The following is a 26,122-nucleotide window of genomic DNA, read 5'->3' on the forward strand; positions in this document are numbered from 1 at the left end:
ATTTCTCAGGTACTTTGTTAGAACTGCAGAAGTTCAAAGAACTTATATCAGAAGAACTTATCTCAGAAGTTCACAGGCTGGTAAGAAAATGTTAAGGAAATAAATCACTGTAGAAAAGTTAGCTTTATTAGTTTATTTTAATTAAGTTGTATTTCAAACTTATACTCATTATAAAATAGAGAATTTTTTCCCCATGGGAAAGATGAGGTCAGTGTGTCGTCTTTGTGTTGCTATTTTTAGTATTTTTATGACAACATGTTTAAAAAAATTTTTGTGTAGTACAGCTACACAAAAATTATAGACAGAATGCCTTTATTTTATTTGTTTATTTTTATGTGGTGCTGAGCATTGAACCCTCTGCCTCACACATCCTAGACAAGCGCTGTGCCACTGAGCTACAGCACCAGCCCTTGGCAACATGCTTTTGAAAGTAAGTAAATGATTAAATATTTAAGAGAATAAAGGAGGAGTATCTTTTACACTCAGCAATGTCAGGTGTGTTCACACCTTTGCTTCACCCATTTTTCTTTTTTTCCATTGTAGGTGGACACAAATATCCTTTATTTTATTTACTTATTTTTATGTGGTGCTGAGGATCGAATCCAGTGCCTCACACATGCTAGACAAGCGCTCCTCCCCTGAGTCAGAATGCTCCATCCATTTTGAGCTTCATCCATTCTGGAAGATGACTTTGGGATGATGAGTCTATACTGCCTCCAGATCTCCAGTGATAAATTCCTAGCAGAGTGCTGAATACTTAGTGTATGAGAAGTAGAACTTACTCTTGCTCTTACACCTGATCCTGTATTTGGGTTCCTTGCTTTGGGCGCCATATTGCCATTCTCATGGATGCGGAGGTGTCAAGCTTATGCCGTCATCTTTTCCTCCTCTTCTCTTGTCAGGAGCACCAGGAGCCAGATGCTGCTGGCCTGTCTTGATCATCTTTCCCTTCCACTCTCCTACTTTTAGATCTTTGGTTCCCAAAGGGACTCCATGCAAATATTCTTGGGGATTTGTGTGTGTGCTCTGTCATAAGTTTTGAAAAAAGAATTTTTCTTTTTCTGTCCAGGGTAATTAACAAAATTAACAGGCATATGTTTGGGGTTATCAAGATTTGTAACTGGTATGGGTTCTGCCTCAGATTTTAGCATCCACATTTAAGCTCTGCTTGCATGTTGGCTTTGAGTTTGGTGAGTCCACCCCTCTGGGCTCTCATAGTGCCATGCTTTGCTCTAGAACATTTTGTGCATATAGTTATACTTGTGTGACTTTTTCAGTGGATGATGAGAGCTTGGAAGATAGGGATCATGTCTGGCTTATATTTGTTTCCAAAACTTAGCATTCTCCTTGACATATACTTGTGGTTGTAGTCATTGTATGTACAGGTTGAGCATCCCTAATCTGAAAGTCTGAAATCTGATATGATCCAAAATCCAAAAAATTTTGAGGGCCAGTGTGAGACCACAAGTGGAAAATTCCCCAGTGTGAATCTTTGTTTCATGCACAGAATTGTTTAAAATTGTATAAAACTGGGCTGGGGATGTGGCTCAAGCGGTAGTGCACTCGCCTGGCATGCGTGTGGCCCGGGTTCGATCCTCAGCACCACATATAAACAAAGATGTTGTGTCCCCCAAAAACTAAAAAAAAATAAATATTAAAATTCTTTTTAAAAAATATTAAAATTCTTAAAAAAATTGTATAAAACTACTTTTAGACTCTGTATAAGATGTATATGAAACACAATTTAGTGTTTAGACTTGCATTCCATTTCTGAGATAGTATATGTATGCAAATATTCCAAAATCCAAAAAAAATCTGGAATCCAAAACACTTCTGGTCCCAAGCATTTTGGATAAGGACTATTCAACCTGCATCATGTTTTGGAGTTTGCTTTTTATTCCCAGTACACATTCCCATGAATAGATATAGTTATTTTAATGTTCGTGTAATATTTAGACATGTTGATAGATGACATTTGGCCTCATCATTCCTTGTTTTTGATATTTGGATTAATTTCATTTATTCGCTATTTTGACTAGTGTAGTTAAAAACATCTTTGAGCAAAATTATTTTTTCATTTAGATTGTTTTTTGGGGAATTCCTTAATGAAATTCCTAGTTTAAGTAGTTTTATTCCTCTTGTAATATGGATGTAAGTATTTTTTTTAAATGAAGAGGCCACACCTAGTTGTAATGTATGAGCTCTTTTTAGATAATGTTTTTTTCATTTTCAGTTAAATTCTCTTTGATTTAGAACCAAGGTAGCAAGGGAAAAAAATGACAAGCCAGGTGTGGTGGCACATGTCTGTAATCTCAGTGACTCAGGAGGTTGAGGCAGGAGAATTGCAAGTTCAAGACCAGCCTCAGGCACTGTCGCGCATGGTACGGCTGTGGCTGTCCATTGCTTACCTGGTCTTTGCGTCTCCAGCCACACTTTCAGCAGCATACGTAGTACCTCTTACTTCAGCCAAGTTAATGCTCTCAGCCTGCAGATCTAATCCCTCACTACTCAGAACAGCAGGGGCTTCAGTCTCCTTCAAGACAAAGACCAGTCACATAGTTGGGGAATACAGAGCCCTTCAGGACGTGGCATCTGTTTCCCTTTCTAGCCTTGTCTTTGGCTGCTGCCCAGATGCACTTTCTGCTCACCCTGAAGGCACTGTTTTCAGTTGGGAATGTACACACTGTTCCCTCCATCAGATGTGAGCCTCGCCTTTGCCTCCCGGCATCCCCTCACTCATCCTTGGAGACTGCTCAGTCTCCAGGGCTGTCCTCCTTCTATCCCTCTTACCTGCCTTACCCCATTCTCAGCATTTTCTCCATCTTCATGAAAGTCGTTGCTACCTATATTAAAAACTCTGTATGACTTTTTTTTCATGTTCTCATTTAACTGGTGAGCCCATTAAGGCCAGGAATTTCATCAGTCATTTTTTAAATTTACCTTTTAATACAGTGACTAACACATAGTTCACCCCCAGTGAACATTTTTTGAATGAATGGAATTATTATTTTGGTTTACTCATCTATAAATAGACTACTTATAGGTATGTCTACTTCTTTGGAAATTGAGAATCCATTTTTGGTGCATATGGTAATTCTCCCCCTGCTCTCCATTTCCCCAGTTGTTTATTAACTAAACTGTAAACCCTGGACTGTAAGTTCTGAGGAAGTGTCTAGTTCACCACCATATTCTCAGTGCTTAGTACTAATACCTGGTACCCAGTGAGCACTTAATAACTATTTGTTAAATGAGTTAATAGGTGAATAAATGTAACATGGAGAAAAGGTGCTAACCATGTACCATATCACAGGCTTTGACAGTTGGGAATTTTCTGCATGCATGCATACATATATGTTCTATGTTATTCACTGTTCTATGATGTGTCTCTTTAACTCACTGCTTTTCCTGATAACTTCTGTGTCTTCTGCCTCTGTCATTTCATGACTCTGAGGACCAATTTGAGTCATGCCATCCTCTGCTCTTTAATTGGAAAACTTCAACCACAAACTAGGAAACTACCGCCTGCTGTAGTGAGCAAGATAGTCCCCCCTCTTCCACAATAAGGAGGCCAGAGTCCCTGGGGCTGACCTCCTCCTTTATCAGTAACATCAAATTTAAATCCGTATCCTGTCCTGGAGAATAAATAACTGAGTTTGCATGACTGAGCTGATTTATAGAGATGTGATGCTATCCAGAACCTGCTGCCAAAACCTGAAGAAGTTGTTTTGAGGGAAGCTTGAAGTATTGGCAAAGAGATCAGCTCCCTTTGCCTGTGTTCAGTATACTTGTGTTTCATTTCTTGGTGTCTTGGTGAGAATTTGGATACTTTTTTTCGTAACCTGTTACAAGGAATAAAAAAAATTTCCATTTATGAATTAGTTTTTCTCCTGGATTAGTATTTCTGTTAAAAAGCTTTATAAAGAATTGAGAAGCTGGGGCTGGGGCTGTAGCTCAGTGGCAGAGCACTTGCCTAGCACATGTGAGGCACTGGGTTTGATCTTCAGCACCACATTAAAATACATAAGTAAAATAGAGTTATTATGTCCATCTACAACTAAAAAAGTTAAAAGGAATGAGAAGCTAATTAATGGAGGGGCAGGAGTTGTATTGTGTTGTAAGAGGATAAGAATTATCTTCAGTTGTGTGGGAGATGGGACGACTTAAAAACAACCACCACCACCTGGATTGGCAGCAAGAGTCCTACTTGGTTCATTAAAAAAGGTGTCACAAATTCTTAGGCTCAAGATTTCTATTAGAGACCTGCTGTGTGAGAGCTAAAATCTTAATTGAAATTAGAATGATTGAGCCAATCCTTGTGTGTTGAAGTTGTCATCAGCGCTCAACGCTCTCCAGTGCATGCTTTTCCTGATGCAGGAAGGACCGCAGGAAGCTTTGTAGTCCAGAGCATCATTCAACCTGTGTTTCAGGGCTAGCTGAAAAACAACAGTGCCAGCTCAGTGGTTGCGTGTCTGAGTGGAGAGGCTGAGGAGCTGGGCCACAGTGTTGTGCCCATGGAGTCGGTGTTACAAAATGAGGCTGGCCTCTGTCAGGACATGGGTGAGTATCCCAGGGGCTCAAGAAAACAACCTGGCACACAGGAGAAAGCTGAAAGAGCACCAGGCGAGGGCAGAGGAGGGCCGTGGCTTGGGTCCCGTGTAGTTGGGCTGTTTCATTAGCTCCCTACTCAAGGGTCATTCCTTGGCTCTGAAATTCAGGGGAAGCTGATTAATTCTCAAATGCATGTAGAGACTCATGCATGTACTTTCCCTCTTCCTCTCTGCCATGGGCAGCATGATGGCTAAGAATGAGCTGGAGACTGTTTATAAGGATCAGTGATGGCAGGGGGGACACCAGACCTGACTGGAGTGGGTGAGTGCGTGTTGTTTGGGCGTGCATGAATTTAGGATTCTCCTACAACTTGGAAGAGAGGGATTTTTCTGTTTTGTTGTTGCTTCGCTCCCCCAATCCTCAGTGAAAAGGACTAAAAACACATTTGGATGAGAGACAAGCTGATCAGACCCCAGAGAGAAGAGCAGTGAGATGGGGAAGGAGATGACTGGGCTGGGTAGTGGCTGGACCATGGGGCTGTGAGGCAGAGGTCATATGTTCTAGTTCTGGGTCTGCCACAAATTGATTACCATCAGAATTGAACCTTGAGCATGTCATTTGGATGCAAGGGCTTTAGATTATTTAGAAAACAACAAGGTTGGCTACCAAATGTGATATGATATGGACTTTTCCTCAATCTGAAGCAAAATTGGCAGAAGGAAAATGGCTGCGCGATTGACTTTTCATGATGCTAAGTGTACTCAGTTTAATGGACTCTCCTTTGTTCTAATATTGGGTCCATTCTTTTTTGTTTTAATTCTTTTTTTAAGTGATAATGAAAGCAGATAGTGGTTGGATTGCTTTTATTTTATAATGACTTGACTTGGCAAAATAAAAGGTTGGCAACAACGTTTCAATCCTTTAAATTCTTTTTGAAATTTTAATGGTACACAGAATCTCTACTCAGACTGAATGACCTTTAAAATTCCTTCCAGTTCTAACAGTTGGGGATTCTAACCTTTTCTTTCCACTTGTGACTGTGAGGTGAGAAATTCAAGTGTCAGTTTATATTTGCATCCTGGAACAAGCTGTACTTTTGCCCAGAAAAAAATAGTAGTGCCCATATATAAATATTATGGGTGCCTTATTTTCTTTGGAATAAAACCTGAAGCATTTATTTAAATCTTAATTTAACCAAAGATTAGAACAGCAATAGTGGAGAAACTTTTGCTGGTGTACATTGCTAGTGGGGATGTAAGTTGGCTTAGTGTAGGGGTCAGCAAATTTTTTTTTCCTTTTGAGATGGGAATTGCATAGGCTGGCCTCGAGCTCCTGGGCTCAAGTGATCCTTCTTCCTCAACCTCCTGAATAGTTGGGACAATTGATGTATACCATTGTATCCAGCTTACACATTTTTTTTCCATAAAAAGCCAGGTTGGAAATATTTTAGGCTTTATGGGCCATGTAAAGTCTCTGTCATATATTCTTCCCTTTTTCCTCCTCTTCCTTTTTCTTCTTTTATTTTTTAAACAACTCTCTAGAAATATAAAGACATCACGGGTTGGATTTGGCCTGTGGATCATTATTAACTATGCCCTGGTCTAAGTCTCTGGAAGGTAGTTTAGCTGTATCTGTCTAAATTACAAATGCCCAGTTACCATAGACTGAGCAATTCTGTTTGCAGAAATTTATCTTAGAGATGCACATATAGCTATTCAAAGTGACCTGTGTACAAAGTTGAAATAACAAAACATTGAAAGCAATCTAAACATTCATTAACAGGTTTTGGTTAAATAATAGATACAACAGAATATGATAGTCTTTTTAAAGCCTATGGCATGCATTAATGCTTGAGATACACCATGAAGTGTGTGTGTGTGTGGGGGAGTACATCGATATATACCATTTAATAGTTTTAAAAGAATAGCATGTACACATGTTTGCTTATACACACATTTGTTTCTTTGTATAGAACATTTGGAAACTGTAACTTAGGAGGATAATTGAGTGGCTTAGAGATAAAGATGAAAGAGGCAGTTTATGTAAATTAGTAGCTTATGAATTTAGTGCTATGTACATGTATCATCTGTTCAAAAAACAAATTGAATTTTTAAAAAACAACTGAAATGAGGAAAATAATGGTAATCCCTTGTGTGAAAAAATTCAAAGAATAGTTGTTTGAAATAGATCTGAATCTTTCTTCAATTACAGGTGAACCTGTGCTGCTTTGAAAAATGTACGTGTTTAGTTCCCTTCACAGGAAGATTTTTTTAGCAGAATAATATTTCTTTGTCAGCTTTTGATCATCTAAAGTGATGTAACATCCATCTCGAGAGGTTGGTTTGCATGTTGTGCTGTTGGCAGTGTTCCTTCTGATTTTGGAAATTGTGTAAGTAGTCATACTACAAGTCACCTTAAGAATTAATATATGTGAAGATAGTTAAGTTTGATAAAACAAGATCTATTGCTGCTGGAAGCCTCACTGAGACTTGTCTAGCACCTTAGTTTTCTGTTTCCTAAAAGGTATCTGTAGGTTAGGCAGTTAGCAGTGACAAAGCCTTAACTTAGACCTGCTCACCTTTGCCCACACTGCTGACATGGATGAGGCTGTGCCTCTAGTGAGTATTATTCTGTATGTTCTAAACTTTCCTTTTTTCCCTTTTTTTCATATTGAACATCAAACCCAGGGGCTTACATATGCTAAGCAAGTACTCTATAACAAAGCTTCATCCCCAGCCCATTTTTATGTTGAGACAGGTCTTGTTAAATTGCCAAAGAAGGCCTTGAAATTGTGATCCTCCTGCCTCAGCCTCCTGAGTAGCAGGGATTACAAGTGTGGACCACTACACCAGGCTTTTTTCCCCTATATTCTTGACTAACCAAAAGGCAAACATGTGGAACATGGTTCCCAGTAGTCACTCATCCTCCTTTGCTTCCCACCATGCCCCCGTGTCCTGCTGTGTTGTCTGTTATCTGTCCCAGACTCCCACCTGGGGGATTCCTGCATGGCTCACTGAGCAGTTCTTGCTCTTTACCATGACCAGAGGCCGTGCCACTTCCTTGGCTCTCTGAGACAGCTGAAGTGTGGGACTAATAAACCAGCCCTCCCTCTTGTGGAGGGAAGGATTTGCTATGGGAAGGAGATGTGTGAAGAAAGGATATAGGTTCACTGGTGGGCAGACCGTGAGCTGAAGATGGAGAGGAGATGCGGGTGGTAGAGTGCATGGATAGCTCTGTAGCCAGTTCTCCTCCTCTCCCTCTGTCTGTGACTTACAGTTCTAACCAAAGAGACAGACAGTTTGTGTTCTCACCCCTTGAGCCTGGCTGGCCTTGTGACTTTGGCTTTGGCCAGTGGGATGCAGTGGGATGTAGTACTAGTGATGGGTGTATGCCAGGCCTCAAGAAGCTTGCCCCTTTCTCCTGTCTCCCTTTCATATCCAACATTGCCAAGAGAACACGCTCATAACAGAGCTAAAATGACCCTGCTTTTCCTGGCCAAGCATTTCCTAATTCACCCAGCAACCATCTGACCCCCTGACTGATAATGACACCGGGGTAAGTCATTCCAGCTAAGCTCAGCAGAACCACCCAACTTACTGCCCTGGACACCTGAGCTGTTAAACACTGGCTGTTGTGGGCTAGGAAGGTTTTCTGATAATTCTTTCTGCAGAATTATTGTGAATAGATAATAGATACCAATGGGGATGATGGAAAATGGACAGGTCGATGGCTCTGTGTTCAGAAATGGAGAAATCAGAGTTTTCTTTCTTGTCCTGTATGACTGTTTGAAAACATGGAGAAATATTTCTGGTACAAAAGAAAAGAATAAAACAAACCAGCTAGAACTAAGTCCCAGCATCAGAAAATACTGCACAGTTGGTTAGATGCTAAAAGGAAAAGTAAACCTTAGGCACGGACTGAAGGTAGCAGAGTGTAGAAGTGTCCATTTACACAATACTCTCATTTCAGAGACGGCTGCCCTTTCCTCTGGGAGATGTTTAACTTAATCTTTTGGGATTTTTCCCATCTTACTGTGGGATCATGGGTTGCTATTATAATTTTACTTAAGAATTTATTCAAATTTCCAAATATGAGATAATTCTCATTCTTTATGATTGCTGTCATACTCAAGTGAAAGAACTGTGCTGGCCACTTGATGAAAAAAAAAAACTAACAAAGTACATTAAGAAGTTTGAAAGATACACTAATAAAAGAATTCAGAATATTTTATCCAAGTAACTCAACTTTTTGGGGGAAGTTTGTAAAGGACCCTTTGGTCACTTTTAGTAAGAGAAATCATATGATGATACCAATAGATGCCTAAATGCATTTGATAACATCCTTTTCTTAGAAATTATAGGGCCGGGGTTGTGGCTCAGTGGTATAGCACTTGCCTAGCATGTGTGAGGCACTGTTTCAATCCCTGGTACCACATAAAAATAAACCAATAAAATAAAGGTGTCCATCTACAGCTAAAAAATTAAAAATTATCTTATAGAATATTATTTAAAATGATGTAAGAATATTGTAAATCAAAAATAATATGTGAGGGCTGGGGATGTGGCTCAAGTGGTAACACGCTCGCCTGGCATGCGCGGGGCACTGGGTTCGATCCTCAGCACCACATAAAATAAGGATATTATGTCCACCGAAAACTGAAAAATAAATATTAAAAAAATTCTTTCTCTCTTCTCTCTCTCTCTCTCTTTAAAAAAAGGGTGTGCATCTACATACATGTACATAAATCTTAAACATCTAACATTATACTTAGTAGTGAAACACTAGTGATTTTCTTTAAAGTTTTAAATAAAAGACCCAGCATGGTAATCATTATTGTTCTGGACTATTTTGCCAGTGCAAGAAAGCATGAAACATATAAAGCATAGCTGATAGTAGGAAGAAGAAAAATCTTTAATAATAACCAATATAATTACATACCAATAAAAGTGAGAAAATCAAGAATTACTGGGAGCTCAGTTAAACTCATGAGTTTAACTAACTTTATACCAGCAATAATCTGTTAGCTCTAATGGGAAAATGCTCCCATTCTCAGTAATATCCCAAAGCATAAATTCCACGGAAAAATCTCGTAGAACACACTGTTTGACCTATGCAAACAAAGGAACATTAACTTGTAGATGTTTTTTTAAAAAATTTGATTAACGAGGATTAAATAAGTTTCTGGATGTTAGAAGAGTGGATATTTTGCATTTTTTTGTTTTTTTTTTCCCCAATCACTTTGGGAATTTTATTTAAGCCCATATAGTGCTGCAGAAAAGGTGAGGTTTGTTGCTACAGTCTTTCTGGGAGCTCAGTATGGCAATAGGTGCCGAAAACCTAGAAAGAGTCTCTGTCCCTTGCCTGCAAGAAACATAAAATTTGGCCACAAATGATTTAAACAATAAGAGGTTTAGGTTTATTGTCTCACTGTCCAGAAGTGGAGTGTTTCCAGGGGATTCAGCAGGTCAGTAACATCATAAAGGACGTGGATCCTTTCGTTTTCCTGCTCTGCTGTCCTCTGTGTGTGGGCTCATCTCCTTTGGTTTAGCTCCTGATCATCACAAGAAGGTTGCATCAGTTCCACGCATCACATCTTCACACATCTAGAATTGAGAAAAGAGATGACGCCTTTTTCAATGGGTTTCTTTTCATAAGGGAGGTCTTTTCCAAAAGCTCCCCCAGAAGACTTCTCCTGTGTTACTGGCCAGAGTCGTGGTAAATGGCCGGTACAAAGACAGATGGGGCTAGATTAAGCAGCCCCCAGCTTGGACAGTCAAGATGTTCCTCTCCTTTGCTGGAGGAGGGGGCACTCTGAGCACATGTAGAACATAGGGTGAAAAACGTGATGGAATGTTTGTTTGCAGTCAAGAAGATGAGTGTGTGGTATGCAGGGACTGGCTTTGTGACTAGCAGTTCATACTCTTTGAATCAAGAATTTCAGTTCTAGAAGTTGATCTTAGAGAAAATAGTCACAGAAGTGAACAGAATTTTCTGAGTTCAGATCACAGCACATTACTTACAACAATAAAAAATAACTACCGGAATATGTGGCACAGGTTTAATTTATCGTGTGTCCATGATAAACAGAATATTGTGAAACCATTAAAATTCAGTTTTCAGAGACAAATGGCATAAGAACAATTCCCTATTGGATGTTCAGTAGGGAAAAAAACCCCAAGATACAGAATTAAAACAAAATCCATCCCATTTTAATTTACTCACATTTGTACACTAAAATGCAAGAAATATATCAGGCTGTTGGTTTTCTTCTAGTATAGGTTATTGGTGATTTTCTCCTTTTTTGTATTTCTGACTTTTCTCCAGTAAGTAGATAATATTTCTAATATCAGAAAAAATTAAGAACATTAAAATTGCACACTTAAGATGTATCAGTTAGATTTTGCTGTATAACGAACTGTCCTAAAATGATATGATTTAAACACAAATAAGTGATTTAGCTTATGATTCTGCAGGCCAGAAGTGGGAACTGGTCTCATGGGCAGTTCTTGTCTTAACTGGGACTGCTCATGTGTCTGAGTCGCTTGGTGGGTTGGCTGGGGCCTGGCTGGGTGACTTCAGCTCATCTTTATGGTATATGTGTTCTCATCCTGTAGCAGGCTAGCCCTGTCTCATTCTGATGGTTGTAGAGCAGTCTTCCAAGTGAGTGAGCAGGAACTCAGCTTGAAAACCGGCACATCATTAATTTTGCCACATCCTGTTGGCCAAAGCGATTTACATCCTAGCTTTAAGTTTTATTTATTTTATTTTTTTTTTTGAGAGAGAGAGAAAGAGAGAATTTTAATATTTATTTTTTAGTTTTCGGTGGACACAACATCTTTGTTTTTTTTGTATGTGGTGCTGAGGATTGAACCCGGGCCGCACACATGCCAAGCGAGCGTGCTACCACTTGAGCCACATCCCCAGCCCTGTTTTTTTTTTTAATATTTATTTTTTAGTTGAGCACAATATTATTTATTTATTTATTTTTATGTGGTGCTGAGAATTGAACCCAGGGCCTCTCATGGGGTAGGCGAGCGCTCTGCCACTGAGCCACAACCCCAGCCCCCTAGCTTTAAGTTTTGGTAAGTCAACTCTCTCCTGTGCTGAAAGAAGCCACATGATCATGCTGAATAGAGGATGTAGATACAAGGATGAGGGATGGAGAACTTAAGGCCACTTTTTGCAAATAATTGGTCACTATATCTTAAAAATCAAAACGTCTCTTACCCAGAGGTGACAGAAATGATCATGAAGTACATGTCACGTGTTCAGGTGATGGGACCTTTTCAGTAACCTCAAGTTTATTGGGAAGATTCTCTCTTCTTATTCATGGCTGGTTGAGAGTTTAGGGACAGCTTATATCTCTCGAGGTAGCACTAAGCGTAATCAAGTTGTTTTAGAAAGGAAGGAAACAAACCCTCCCTGAAAATGAGTTAATATTGAGGCACTCTCCTTTGGGTGTGCCGGTAGGTCTCAACATGGTGCTGAGTGCTGGAACCAAATCCAGAAGCAACAGGCTTGGACCCTTGCTGTGGGCAGGGCTTCCCCACTGTTTTCATCCTTTGTCCCTCAGGAGTGGGATTTAGGAAGAAACCTTGGTGTGAAGACTCAGATGTGTAACTAAGATGACAACCCCCTTCCCTCCTGATGTGTGGTCCTCCGGCCTGTGGCATCGTTTGCAAAGAGTTGACAGTGGAGAGGTTTCTGATGCTTCTTATCCGGGAGTGACTAGGCACCCTTAGGGGTCTTGTGGGGATCTGAAACTTTAGGATGAGCATGATCTATTTTCTGAGAACATCGTTTTGTTTTTATGTTTTTAAGGTATTTATTTTGAAGCAACTTTAGATTTACATAAGAGTCGTTTGTTAGCATTTCTCCAGAGACAGAACCAGTTGCTTATGTGAGAGGAAATTTATTAGGGCAGTTGGCTCACACGGATATAGGACTGAAAATTTCCATGATTTTTAGAACCAGAGAAGCTGATAGTGCAACTCAGTCTGAATTGGGATGCTTCAGGGGTATGGAAGGAGTGGGAATCACTCAGGAGTAACCCCCAGTCCAGGAGCCCCCGAGGGGCCTTTAATTTAAGTCCCCAGAGTCCAGAAGCTGGAATCTGATGTCCAGGGGCAGCAGAGAAGGGCAAACTGCTTGGGGAAGGAGAGAATCCTCTGAACCCACTGACTCGCATTACAATCTCTTGGAAACATCCTTAAGACACACCCAGAAATTATGCTTCACCTGCTATCAAAGAATCCCTCACCAAGTCAAGCTGACACCCCAAATTAACCATTATAGGTTGCAAATGTGGTTTGAAGTTCTTATATAGTTTTCTACTTGGCTTCCCTTCATATTAATATCTTAAATGACCATGGTACACTTATCAAAACTAAGACATTTGCATCAGTATAATACTATAAACTTTAGTTGTTCGCCACAGACTTTGTATTCAGATTTTCACAGTTTTTCCATTAATGTTCTTTCTGTTCCAGGAGCCAATTCACATTGTATTTGGCTGTTATAGCTCCTTTGTCTCCGCCAGCGTAAGAAGTTTTTTTTTTTTTTTTTTTTATCTCCTCTCGTTTTGAATGACCTTGGCATATTTGAAGAATAGTGTTCATGTACTTTGTGGAATGTCCCTTAATTGGGATAGTCTAGTGTTTCCTCATGATTAGGCTGAGGTTATGAATTTTGGGGAAGAATCTAATAGGGATGATGGGCCCTTTTTACTGCATTCAGTCGTAGACTACATGATATTAGCATGAGTTCCCATTGGTTATAACCCTGACTCCTTGTTATAAGACAGTGTCTGCCAGCTTATGCTTACTGTAAATCTGCTGTTTTCCCCCTTTCCATCATTTATTGATTGGAAAGAAATCACTAAGTGCAGCCCACACTCATGGGGAGGGAAATTAAACTTCATCTCCCGGAAGGAGGAGTATTAAATAATTTGGGGGCATATATTAATCATAATAATTAATAATATTTTAAAAATATTTTAGGCAGATATTTAAAATATTCTGTGCAAATATTCTATTTCTTTATAAAGTTTCCCTTGTTAACTTTAGTATTCATCTATGGCTTTTTCTAGAGCAGTTATTACTATGGTGTTTTTTTTTTTTTTTTTTTTTTTTTTTTTTAAAGAGAGAGTAAGAGAGGAGAGAGAGAGTGAGAGAGAGAGAGAGAATTTTTAACATTTATTTTTCAGTTCTCGGCGGACACAACATCTTTGTTGGTATGTGGTGCTGAGGATCGAACCCGGGCCGCACGCATGCCAGGCGAGCGCGCTACCGCTTGAGCCACATCCCTAGCCCTACTATGGTGTTTTAATGGTGATTTTCTATTTCCCTCATTCCTTCTGCATTTATTATTTGGAAATCTTTTGTAAAGAAGATTTCACCCTTCTGTTATATTTACTTGTCTAGCCATATTTATACCACTATGGGCTCATGGATATTTGTTTTATTCTTTGGGTCATAATCTAAAACAATCTTTTGTGTTTGTTTTTGTTTTTTACCCCAGTTGTTCCAGCTGTGGCTACTGGAAACTCTTCATCATTTGACTCGTATGTCTATTTGACATGCCCCTGTCTCTCTCCCCGCCCACTGTACTTTTAAGCACTTTCTTACTTCCTAGCGTTCCAAGATGCTCTAAGCTTATCTTGTATTTTTCTTATTCCAGTCTTGAGTAAGCCATTTCTTCGAGAAGCCCCTGTTTCTTTTATTGGAAGATGGAACAGACAGTCCCAGACTCAAAATGGTTTGTCTTGTGATCTTTTTTTGACTTTGTGCTGGTGTGAAAGGGACCCACACTCAGTAGAGAACGTACTTTGAATTTGAATTGGGATGTTTTCCTGGGCCGGCAATGTGCAGGAGATACTTTCTTGTGATCCAGGCAGCAGCCATGTGATCCTGAGGGTAAACCACTGGTGCTCTGCAGTGCTCTCTGTTGACATCATTTTTTGGATGTTGTGATTTCACATCCCATCCTGTCTTCGGGGTTTACTTGAAATATTCAATACTTTATTATGAAATAGGCCTTGTGTTAAATGACTTTGCCCAGCTATAGGCTATGTACGTGTCCTGAGCATACAAAGTAGGTTAGGCTCAGCTGTAATGTTGGGTAGATTAGGCATATTAAATGCACTTTCATTTTATCATGTTTCAACTTCTGATGAATTTACTGGTTTGTGACCACATTATAAACTGAGGAGAGGAGCACTCATATATATTTTATGTATATATAAATACACCCATATTTCTGTGTCTATGTGTTTAAAACAATAATCATGAGCTATAATGATAATATAGCATCACTTTTGCCTGTTAACTTTTTTTGTGGGAAATGATTTTAAGCGTTTTTGATGAGAATGAGCATGGATAGTAGATTAGGACTGGATTTGGCTGTAAACCAAAGAAAATTGAGCCAACAGCAGTGTAAACAAACTGGGGCCTACTCTTCTCACACACTCGTCCTGGGCAGTTGGAGGCGGATATTGGCACAGTAGACTGAGACAGATTAGGCCTCCTTGACCCTCTTGGCCCTTTCCCATGGTGGCTGCTGAAACAGTGCTTGAGGCTGTAGGAGGACAAAGGCTTCCTTTGCGTGATCCTTTCTTTCTTCCTTGGGAAAGAGCATCATCTCATCTGACTTTGATAGGTCCAGTCATAGAGGCCTCCTTTTTTTCTGTCTAATTTTTCTCATTTGTGGGATGGGAGAACTGAATGATGATCCAGATAAACCTTAACATGCTGTAATCCCAGTTTGCTACTCAAAAAAGGCCGTTTTGGGAAAGGTGTAGAAATGCCATGCATGGGAGAAAGATGATCGTTCAGTGATAACAGGGTAGGTTGGAGGAGAATGAGGCCCCAAACAGGAGTGGGGGGCCTCATTACTGCTCTCTGAGGTCTGTTCTGCATCTTATGTTTTCTAACAACCATTTTGTAAGAGCTACAAGGAATCTCTGTAAAGGAAGTTTATTAGTCTGTTTTCAGTGGCCATAATGGCATATCTGAGACTGAGTACTTTATAAAGAATGGAGCTCCAAAACCATGAGCTTACCATTTTGGAGCTAAATAAACTTCCAGTGTGAGAGGTTTTTTTTTTTTTTTTTTTTTTTTTTTTGAGTCTGAAAGTCTGAATAGCATAGCACTCACTCTGCTGAAGCTGCCCTATCCTCCTCTGGCTGAATCACATCATGGAAGAGGACATGGTGGGGGATGCATGTGGAAGAGACATAGCAAGGCAAGATAAGAAGCCAGAGCATTTCAGGGTTGGACTTGCTCCTTTGTAACAATTAATGTAGTAAACTACATTAATTCCTCCTAAGGGCAGACCTAATTACCACCCTACCTCTTGAAGTTCCCGTCATCTCTCAGATTGCCTCATTGGGAATCACCTTCTAATACATGAACCCTTGGGGACAATCCACATCCAAACCATAGCAAGTTGGGAACTCCAGCTGGAGGGGTGGGGACTGAAGATAAGAGAGGCAGATTTGCTGAGAAGGGTGCCAGATTAACACAGTCTTTCTTTTTCTTTTAGATTCCTCTCATTTTTTTCCTCTTCTTTTTTTAAATCTGTGCACTACCATTATACATAATACAGCAGGATTAGTTGTTGCATATTTGTACATGCACACAATATTACAATATAATTTGGTTATTTTCACTCCCCAGAACCTCCCTTCTCCTCCTCTGCTCCCTGTTAACTCAGTCATCGTAGACCCCACCGGAAGTTTTCTCTGGGTTCTGGTTTGCATCTGTCAGCGATTCTAGAATTAGCAGACCTGTTTCTCTCATCTAGATGTCAAAAGAAGGAAGTTTTGGTCCTAGCTGGGGTCAGAGAATGGTTTCAGGCTGAGAGGGTAGAACACAGTGCTGCCCATATCTTGCCTCCAGTGGGGGCAGCTATTCTGTTTTCATCCTCTCTCTCTCTCTCTTTCTTTCTTTCTTTCTTTCTTTCTTTCTTTCTTTCTTTCTTTCTTTCTTTCTTTCTTTCTTCCTTCCTTCCTTCCTTCCTTCCTTCCTTCCTTCCTTCCTTCCTTCCTTCCTTTCTTCTTTCTTTCTGTTTATTTACTATATGACAGTGGAATGCATTACAGTTCATATTACACATATAGAGCACAATTTTTCATATCTTTGGTTGTATATAAAGTATGTTCACACCGATTCGTGTCTTCATGCGTGTACTCTGTATAATGCTGTTTTCATCCATTTTGATCTTCTGCTTTTTAGTTTTGGTACTTGATCTGCCAGCGATGGTGGGGAAGGTCAGCGGCTGATTCACTTTATCCAGGATTCATTCCTTTTTTTGTGTGTTTGTTTCTAGGCCTATAATCTCCCCTGTTTAAACTAGGAGCAGCTGAAGTCCTCATCCTGTTTTGTTTTTTTTTTAGATTTTTTTGTTTGTTTGCAGAGCCCCTGCCTGGCTTAAAGTGCTTAGGCAATGTCTTTCACATTTATTTGGTGGGTTTTTGAGGTTCTTGCTGTCCCCCTAACTTTGGTTTCTTCCTGAACACAGGTATTCTCCTGTTGGCTGTCTGAGAGAAAGACCTTGCTTCTTGGGGTTCACTTTCCATTTTAACAGCTCTGCAATAGCCTTTTGGCCATTTGAGACCAGCCTGGTGTCAGATTTCTTCTTTAAAAACAACCTTTAAAACCCATGTTTGTTTTGATTTCTAAAGCAATAATATATTTCTGCATAAAATTTAGGAAAAAAAGAAAAATAATAAAAAGGCCAACAAAGTAAGTCCCTTGGGGCCCAGACAGTGGCTTTTAGTATTTTCATCTTTTCGTGCACTCTCTGCTTGAAGTATGCACATATGTATAGGTATGACCGTTTGGCATTCCTGGAGTCATACATATGTAATACTTCATAACATGCCTCTGCCTTGCTTTTATTCCCTGCCACCAACCATGGTTAATATGATCCTTGGCATGTCTTTAAAGTTTTTAAAGTTAAACAATACTCTCCTTTTTCAATGACCAAACCTTAACTTTCTACCTTCTTTCATAGGCTCCCCAACTTTTTCACTCTCATTCCCCTTCTCTTTCATGATGATGGTTATTAATTTATATAGAAACTCTTTTTAAAAAAATCTTTATTTTTTAAATTATAGGGGACACTATATCTTTATTTTTATGTGGTGCTGAGGATCAAACCCAGTGCCTCATGCATGCTAGGCAAGTGCTCTACCTCTGAGCCACAACTCCAGCATTAGAAACTTTTTTTTATTAATTTTTTAATATATGACAGTAGAATGCATTACAATTCATATTACACATATAGAGCACAATTTTTCATGTCTCTGGTTGTATATAAAGTAAGTTATGTAGAAACTCTTTATGACATATTCCATCCTGAGAATATAGGGTTGATGCTGTTATTAGCCCCTTAATAATGGTGAGCCAATGGAGGTTAAGGAACTTGCCCTGGTCATGCACCTTATAAAAGGATAGGACTTCAATCCTGATAAAGGATTGAACCTTAGCATCAGCCTAGACTCAGGACTGGATTCCCTTGTGAGCACTTTCTTTCTGGGTGGAGGATGTCCTCTTTAAGGGATAGGGTCGCTGGTAATCCAGAACAATAACATTTTCCAATTTTGGGTGATAAAGCTGGGTGTTAGTCTTGGCTGGGCCTCTTTCCTGCTCTGTAACCTTTGGTAAGTTAGTTCACCTCTCTGAGGCCTCGTAGGCTTTCTCAGCACTCATGTTCTAGGAACTTTGCAGCAGAAACACCAAAACAGAGATCGCATTCAAAGACAGGTCCAGATGATAGGAGCATTATTGTCCACTCAGATTTCAGGGTCACTTACATTTGGCCATGATGGACAGTTCTGCCAGGAAGTTGTGCTGTTTTGTTCAGTTAGGGCTAGATGGTATCCAGGGGAAGTCCCCACAGAAGCCGTGAGGTTTCCTTGGATGCCGAGTTGGAGCTGTGCTCATGACAGGTAAACTCCATGACATGTTTCCATTGAATGTTTTGAGGTCGTGGGGCTTTTGTGGCTGACCAGCAAGTGTGGGGACTGCAGGGTCATTGTCCCTCCCTGGTGCAGACTCCTGGCCCCCTGCCACATTATGTGTGTCTCCCTAGATGTTCTTTGAGGTGTTTGTAGAGGCATGTGCTGGGACAGCGGATGTTTTTAGCTGTGGTGTATGGGTGGGCTGGTGGGCCAGGCGGGACAAGCCAGAGGTGACCTCTGTACTTTTCCTGACATCAGTGATGAAGTCTGGTGCCACAGATATTTTTCCAGATGCTTGTTTCCCCCATCCCCTGCCCAGAATAAAGGAAAGGAGAACCAGAAGATGTTTGCCTTTGAGAATAGAATTCACCCGAGTACTGTTTCCCTTCTCTTTTCACATAAGACTTTAAAAAAAAGCGAAGGGTTTTTGAACTTGGCTGATTTTCCGCTCTTACCCTGAAGCAGCCTGTACTATACTTCAGCCCTTTGCTTGATTCTGCAGTGACGGATGCTCTGGTGCAGGGCCTGGTAATTGTGTTATTGTGCCAGCTCCTCTGGCAGATGGCTTTATTTTTCTTGTGTTATTTTCCCCATTTCCCATGTTCTTCCTTGTACAGTTGTGTCAGAAAGAAACAAACAACAAAAATGTACCTATTTAAATTTTTTTTTCTATTGTTGATTTGGAACATACCTTGATTCTAGCCAGAGTGTAGTATAGCTTTTGTTCTATTCAGACAAATGATTTGGGCACTTTATTTCAAAGAATAAGTCCCTAAGATGATGATTGAGGGTTGCAAGGAAACTTGGTTGTGTTTGGGTGGTGAATTAAATTGAGTTTAGTGATAATGAAGCACTAAATGTATATTGAGGACATGTTCATGTTGCTCAAGTTTTTAAATCTCGAGAGAGATAGGGTCATGGTGATGTGAATGGTGATGTGTTAACAGTAAAATTACTAACCCCAGCATTTGTTCTTTACCATATTCTAGAAAGCATACTCAGTTTAGGGAACATGCTAAGAAAGCTGGTTTTTAGACTACCTCCAAAATTAGAATTCACATACTTACAGCTTTAAGTTTTGAAATACTTGAAGAATTTTATTTTTCTTATGGTACTGGGGCATGAACTCAGGGCTTTTGTATGTCAAGCAGGCATTTTACCACTGAGCTCATACACAGCCCTTTTTTGTTGTTGTTTTGTTTTTTTGAATCAGGGTCTCACCGAATTGCTGAGGCTGGCCTTGAAGTTGCAGTCTTCCTGCCTCAGCCTACCAAGTTGCTAGTATTAAAGGCATGTGTCATGTATCTAGCTGTGAGATTGTTTTTAATAAATAAAATAGAAGGGAAAATGGTTTTTCCACTCCATTATATTTCTGCCTTTGTACTAATGAATGTGACCGAAACATTTGCACTTTGAACCAGGCCCAGTGTTTCATGTATCTCAGGGCTACGACTTTATTTATTTAATTTAATTAATTAATTTATTTATTTATTTTGGTGCTGGGAATTGAACTCAGGAGCCACATCCCCATTAGGGCTACAACTTTTAAAGAGCTTTATTGAGGTATAATTTATAGATCATAAAATTCACCCATTGTAAATTCAGTGATTTTTTTGTGTGTGTGTGTGTGTGGAATTTGTGGAGTTATGCATTCAACTCCATAATCCACTTTTAGGACATTTTCATTACTGTAAGAAGTTGCCTTGTGCCCACTTGCAGTCAGTCTCTCCTCCCACTCCCAGTCCCAGGGTCTGCCAAGGTGGGCTGGAGAAGAGGTTAACCCTGGCTCTGTCCACTAATTTGATGAACCTCAACCATAAGCAGAATGGATCAAAGATACACAGGTGGTCAGTGTTGGAAAGGGTTAAGACTTTAAGTATATCCCTTTGCCCACCAGAGGATTCCTTAGATTGCTCATGTTGTCAGATAACCCCGTGTAGCTCCCAGGCATTTCCAACAAGAAAGGGCTTATAATTTCTCTAGCCCATAGGATCCATTCCTGAATAAGAAAATTATTTTTGGTATGGAGCCTAACTTGGCCTTGCCTATAATTTTCTTTCTTTCTTTTTTTTTTAAATAACTTTATTTTATTTATTTATTTATATACTTTTTAGTTGTAGTTGGACAAAATACCTTTATTTAATTTATTTATTTTTATGTTGTGCTGAAGCTCAAACCCAGAGTCTCACACAAACTAGGCGAGCGCTCTACCACTGAGGCTCAACCCCAGCCCCTTATTTATTTTTAACGTGGTGCTGCGGATTTAATCTAGCCTCACATGTGCTAGGAAAGCACTCTGCTACTGAACCACAACCCCAGCTCACCTGTAATTTTCACCCATCGGTGATACAAAACCGAAAGCACCATTCTTAATTTGAAGTTATTCAACTACTTTAAGCCTTCACCTGTACAAATACCTTCTTTCTATCAATTGTTATATATTTAATTTAGATTCCAGACCTATAGCCACTTTGGTCACTTTTTTCTGGACATGATTTTGATTGTGTCTTTTGTATCCAAACTCAGCCCATGTGTAGACACCAAGTGGGTCAGTGGAAGCTGAGGTTCAAGGAGGTTAAGTGGCTGGGAAGGTTTGTTGGACCTGTCTGTTCCTTTGGTGTGAACAGGGACTGCCTGGCGATATTGACTGCTTAGCAGCTGTACTGCACTGTTGGTATTCATTGGTTTTTGGTTGATCAAAACACCATTTTTTTTCTTCTATGGACTTTGGACAAGCCAGTTCTCCATTATGTCTTCTTATATAACTGCTGTTTCAAACATAAATGCAGGGATTTATATTTAATAGTATTGTTTAATATTATGGTAACACTCATAACTAGGCTCTTTTGAGAACTTACTGTATTTATCTTGCTGGGTTTCCCCACAAGATTTGCCTTTGGGATCACTTTGAATGAATCTTGTTTCTTCCCTTTTCTTGGTTTATCTATTAAGAGAAGTTTGCATATCTAGTTCCTATCTGGATCTCCTCTCCTCTCAGATATATTTTGATTTTGGCTTGTTCACAGTGGAGGTAGTTGTGTAGAAGGAACACCCAGGGGCAGTTTCTGTGTTTATGTCCATGTACTCCTCCATGTCCTTCCTTTTGCAGTCTGAATGATTATTTTCAAGTCATTAGGGCCCTTTCCATGCTGTGGACTTGGGTCTCTCAACTGCTCCTCATCAGAAAGTGAGATGCTAATTTTTTTTCCATACACGACAGTAGTAGAATGCATTACAATTCTTATTACACATATAGAGCACAATTTTTCGTATCTCTGTATATAAAGTATGTTCACACCAATTTATGCCTACATGTACTTTTTTTTGCATTACAATTCTTCATACACATATAAACCACAATTTTTCACATCTCTGTTTGTATATAAAGTATGTTGACACCCAATTCAAGTCTTCAGTGAGATGCTAATTTAAAAAGTGTTGTGGTTTTCATTTTCCTGAGCAATTCTGGAGAACCTGACTTGACTCAAAAAACAGATTCAAAATAGGAGAAAATATTTGCAAATGATGTATCAATATACCTGACAAAAAAAACTTGTATCTAGAGTATATGAATGACTATTGCAACTTAATGAAAGCAAATCATTGAGAAATTGGCAAATGATTTAAGTAGGCATTTCTTCAGAGATGACATGGGTTGCTAGTAAGCTCATGAAGGTATGCTGAACATCACTGGTGATTAGGAAAGGAAAATTAAACCATCATGATATCTACTTCATAATTCTGTGAGTGGCTAAAATTAAAAAGACAAGCAAATGTCAATGAGGATGTAGAGAAATCGGAACTCTAATACCCTTCCAAGGGCTGTAAGATGGTATAGCTATGTTAGCTTGGCACTTCCTCAAAATATTAAGCATAGAATTATTATATGACCCAGCATTCCATTCCAAGATATAAAACCAAGAGAGATAAAAATTTGTTCACACAAAAATGTGTCTAATTATTTGTCTTTTTATTGTTGAGTTGTAAGAGTTTCTTTTACAAATAATAGTTGGACATAAATCCCTTATTAGATATATTATTTGCAAATATTTCCTCCTATTCTGTGGACGGTATTTTCACTTTGTTAATGATATGCTTTGCACAAAAGATTTTAATTGTGATGAAGTCTAATAAATTTTTTTCTCTTGTAACTTATGTGTTTGGTTCTGTATGTTTTTGAAGTGCTAAAACTATTAGCTCATTTTTTTATTCTGGGCTGGTTGGTTGCTGTAATAGGCCAGAGGAGTTAGCTGTAAGTAATTAAAATATTAATCTTCCTTTGTCATTGAAGAACAGTAAGCCCACACAACTCGGAGGTTTAGTTTATTGGTGGTTTTCTTTGTTGAGTTTGGTTTCCCTACCCTACATTTACTCTAGAACTTAGCATGGTGTGATGTGTGTAACAGGTGCTCAAAAACAAACAAAAAAATCTTGTTGATAAAATCTAAGAAAGGAATCTTACTTTTGCTAAAGACCTAAACAGTATTTTGTGTGGGCTTTGAAGTTAGAGCTGAGTTCAGATCTTAGCTCTGCTGTGTAGTCTTTCCTAAGCCACTTAACCTCCTCAGTTTCCACATCTGTAAAAAGAGATCATGTGTATATTGGAGTATTTTTGCAAAGACAGCATATAACACCCTTTGCTCATGTAGAGGTTCTACAAAGAGTGGTCATTTAATTGACCTGTATCTCAGTTTCTTTGTTTGGTAAAATGGGAATGATGCTTATCTTGAGCCATCTCAGCAGTGTACACAACTTATGAGCAAGTAGATTTTCTCTGCTTCTTTTGTTAAGTAAAATAGTCTGTTTTTCACAACCTCAGGAGAAATCCTTCCTTGGTTCCTAAACATCTATTTTTGTAGAATTCTTGTGGAAAAAACTTTGTTTAGACTAGTTGCACTATCTAATACAGCATCCATGTGGTTATTAAAATTAAAGTAAAAGCTCAGTTCCTCAGTTGTTCTAGACACATTTCAAGTGCTGAGTAGACATGTGACTGGTTAGTGTGTCTATCACATTAGACAGTGTGATAGACAACATCGTCATCACTGCAGAAAGTGTTGTTAGCTCTGGATCATTTCATGTGACTTTTCTTCAACTTTTATAGACACTCAGTTGAGTAGCCCCTTTCCAGCACCTCTCTTGTCCTTCTGGGGTAATACTTAGGCCCAAGATTCTTGAGTGCTTTAAATCTTGAGAAACAAGGATTTACATAATCTAGGATGTGTTTTTTCTTTGTTGCTATTGTTATTTCAGAACTTCCAGCTTCCTCTCTGGTCACACTGTGCCTTTGTAGTAAATTTGGCCATTTTAGGTGACCAGTAGGGGCCTCTTGGCATAGTTTTGGTTAGGTGACATTCACAGTGGCTTAGGAAGGGAAACAACTCCCTAATTTTCTGAGATTTGGTTTAGAAAAAAGGAAACTTATGTTGCAAACAGACATTGAAGATTCTGGAAACTTCCAATTACAGAACAAGATAATGTCCTAGAGATGGGAGATTTGGGAGATAGTTTAACAAGGACTTCCTCCCCCTGACCATGCCTCTCTGCTTGTAAGACTATTAATCTGGTATCAGTCACCAGTCGATTTTTCTCTGGTAATTTTGAACACATTCTAGCATTCTTCTCTTTGACTTAACAAATAGGAGGAGAATAAAGTCCTTGTGTTGACAGAATTGCTCTTATGCTGTTGTCTTTTTCTTTTTTAAAAAAATATTTATTTTTTAGCTTTAGGTGGACACAATATCTTTATTTTATTTTTATGTGGTGCTGAGGATCGAACCCAGTGCCTCACGCATGCCAGGCGAGCTCACTACCACTTGAGCCACATCCCCAGCCCATGCTGTTGTCTTTTTCTTATTCTGATTTTCTGAATTCATGCTTCCTGTGAGCTATTCCCATGGATTTACTGATGAGTTCCCTGGGTGTGGGAATCACCTTGGAGAGCTAGCTCCCAAGGATAGTTTCCTTTTTACTTGACCCATGATAGGCCTCTTCATGAAAAAAGTACATAGAATCAGGGGCCATGAGTACGCGTAGGGTCAAACATTCTTTCCCATCTGCTGTTAAATAGTGTTGACCTGTCCAGGCGAGGCCAAGTGAATAAGCCCATAGTGGTTCCGAGGTGTGAAGAAGCGATTAACTTTACTTTTAGCTTTTCCAAAACCTAGATTCTAGCAGTTGTTCTTTGGAAAAGGGAGTTTGTGTGGTTAAGTAAATTTTCGAACAATGGGTTGAGCACAACTAAACAGGTGTCTCCCCCCCTCAAAGGGGCTTAGGGCCTTTAATATGGTAGTGGATGTTGTAGCTATTCTAGTGAGAAGTATATTTCCCAAACTTACTCGACCATAGTACCCTGTGTTGGACCATTTGGTACTTACTTGGGCTAAAGGTCAGTGGTTTGAGAAACAGGAAAACACCCACAGTGGGAGAGCGCAAATGGAGCAATCTTGTAAATACTTCTGCTTTTTGTTTCTCGGTGATTATTTTTAACCCAAGCAGTAGTCATTTGAAATTCTCATAGATTCATGGGCTCATATTAGATAGAAGTGCCCCAAATCTTGTAGGATTAGCAGCATCATCTGGTTTGAAGAGAAGGTAATCCTTGCGTTTTTTTTTTTTTTTTTAATAAGGAAACTATTAATGAAGCTATTGATTCAGTTCTTTCTGGCATACATTTAGGGTCTGCTAAATATATTTTTCTGCCTTAAGGGGAAATTGGATTCTAGAAAATGAACCATGAGAGGCAATTCTTACGTTGAGAATTCATTAATGACTTTTAGAAGGCATCTAAAAATATAAGGGCAAATTTTGTTGAGAGGACAGGTTATTTGTGCATTTTGCTTCTATTAATATTTTTATGGGCAGATTAATTAAATGAACTTTTTTTTTTTAAACTATGTCTGTTAAAGTGTTAGGGCAGTGCCTGATAGTTATAATAATATTAGCTAACATTTCTTAAGTGGTCACTATGTGCCTGGCCCTAATCTTTTTTTTTTTAATAGATGTTGATGGACCTTGATTTTATTCATTTATTTATATGTGATGTTGAGAATTGGATCCAGTGCCTCACACTTGCTAGGCAAGTGCTCTACCACTGAGCCCCAGCCCCATGCCTATTCTAAGTATCAAACATATGTTAGTCATTTAATTCTTAAAAGAATGCGACAAGGTAGCTGTTATTTTTCCTACTATTTTACAAATAAGATTATAGTAGACATTTTCTAATAATGAGAGCTAGAATTCATTATTGGGTTGATAGTCATAAAACAGTGAATAGCAAAGCAGGTCTTACAGTTTCTTTAATTTTGACATAAAACTGATGTTCATAGAATCCTAGGTAGGATGCATTATATAATTGATTTTGTAATTAATTCTCCTTTAGATATCAGAATTTTTTTTAAACTTCTAATTTGGAATTTTTAGACATTAGTAAATACAGTAAAAATGAAATTTTCTTTGATCTGTGTTTGATGCTAAGGATGCAAAGATGATGGAGCTCTGATTCCCTGTCCTCATCAAGATGTTATCAAGTAGGGAGGTGATAAGAGCTTCCAGTGATCATTTCTTAAGCTATGACAGGAAAAGTGGTTTCTTGCTTCTTGTTTTTTGTAA

General features: G+C 39.0%; 1 protein-coding gene across 4 annotated transcripts in view; it reads left to right on the plus strand.

The window, feature by feature from the left end:
• Tmcc3 (transmembrane and coiled-coil domain family 3) overlaps nt 1-26,122 on the plus strand; it is a 261,814-nt gene that overhangs the window by 23,899 nt on the left and 211,793 nt on the right. Inside the window, exon 1 of one of the 4 annotated variants that reach the window (XM_040279954.2) lies at nt 25,086-25,105. The exons of the other annotated variants lie outside the window; for them this stretch is intronic. The gene's annotated coding sequence lies outside the window, so the exon portion shown is untranslated. Of the gene's footprint in view, nt 1-25,085; nt 25,106-26,122 lie in introns of those variants that run through there. 4 annotated transcript variants of the gene reach the window in all.

Source organism: Ictidomys tridecemlineatus, chromosome 6 (assembly GCF_052094955.1).
Source record: "Ictidomys tridecemlineatus isolate mIctTri1 chromosome 6, mIctTri1.hap1, whole genome shotgun sequence".
In the NCBI taxonomy this organism is placed as follows: Eukaryota; Metazoa; Chordata; class Mammalia; order Rodentia; family Sciuridae; genus Ictidomys; species Ictidomys tridecemlineatus.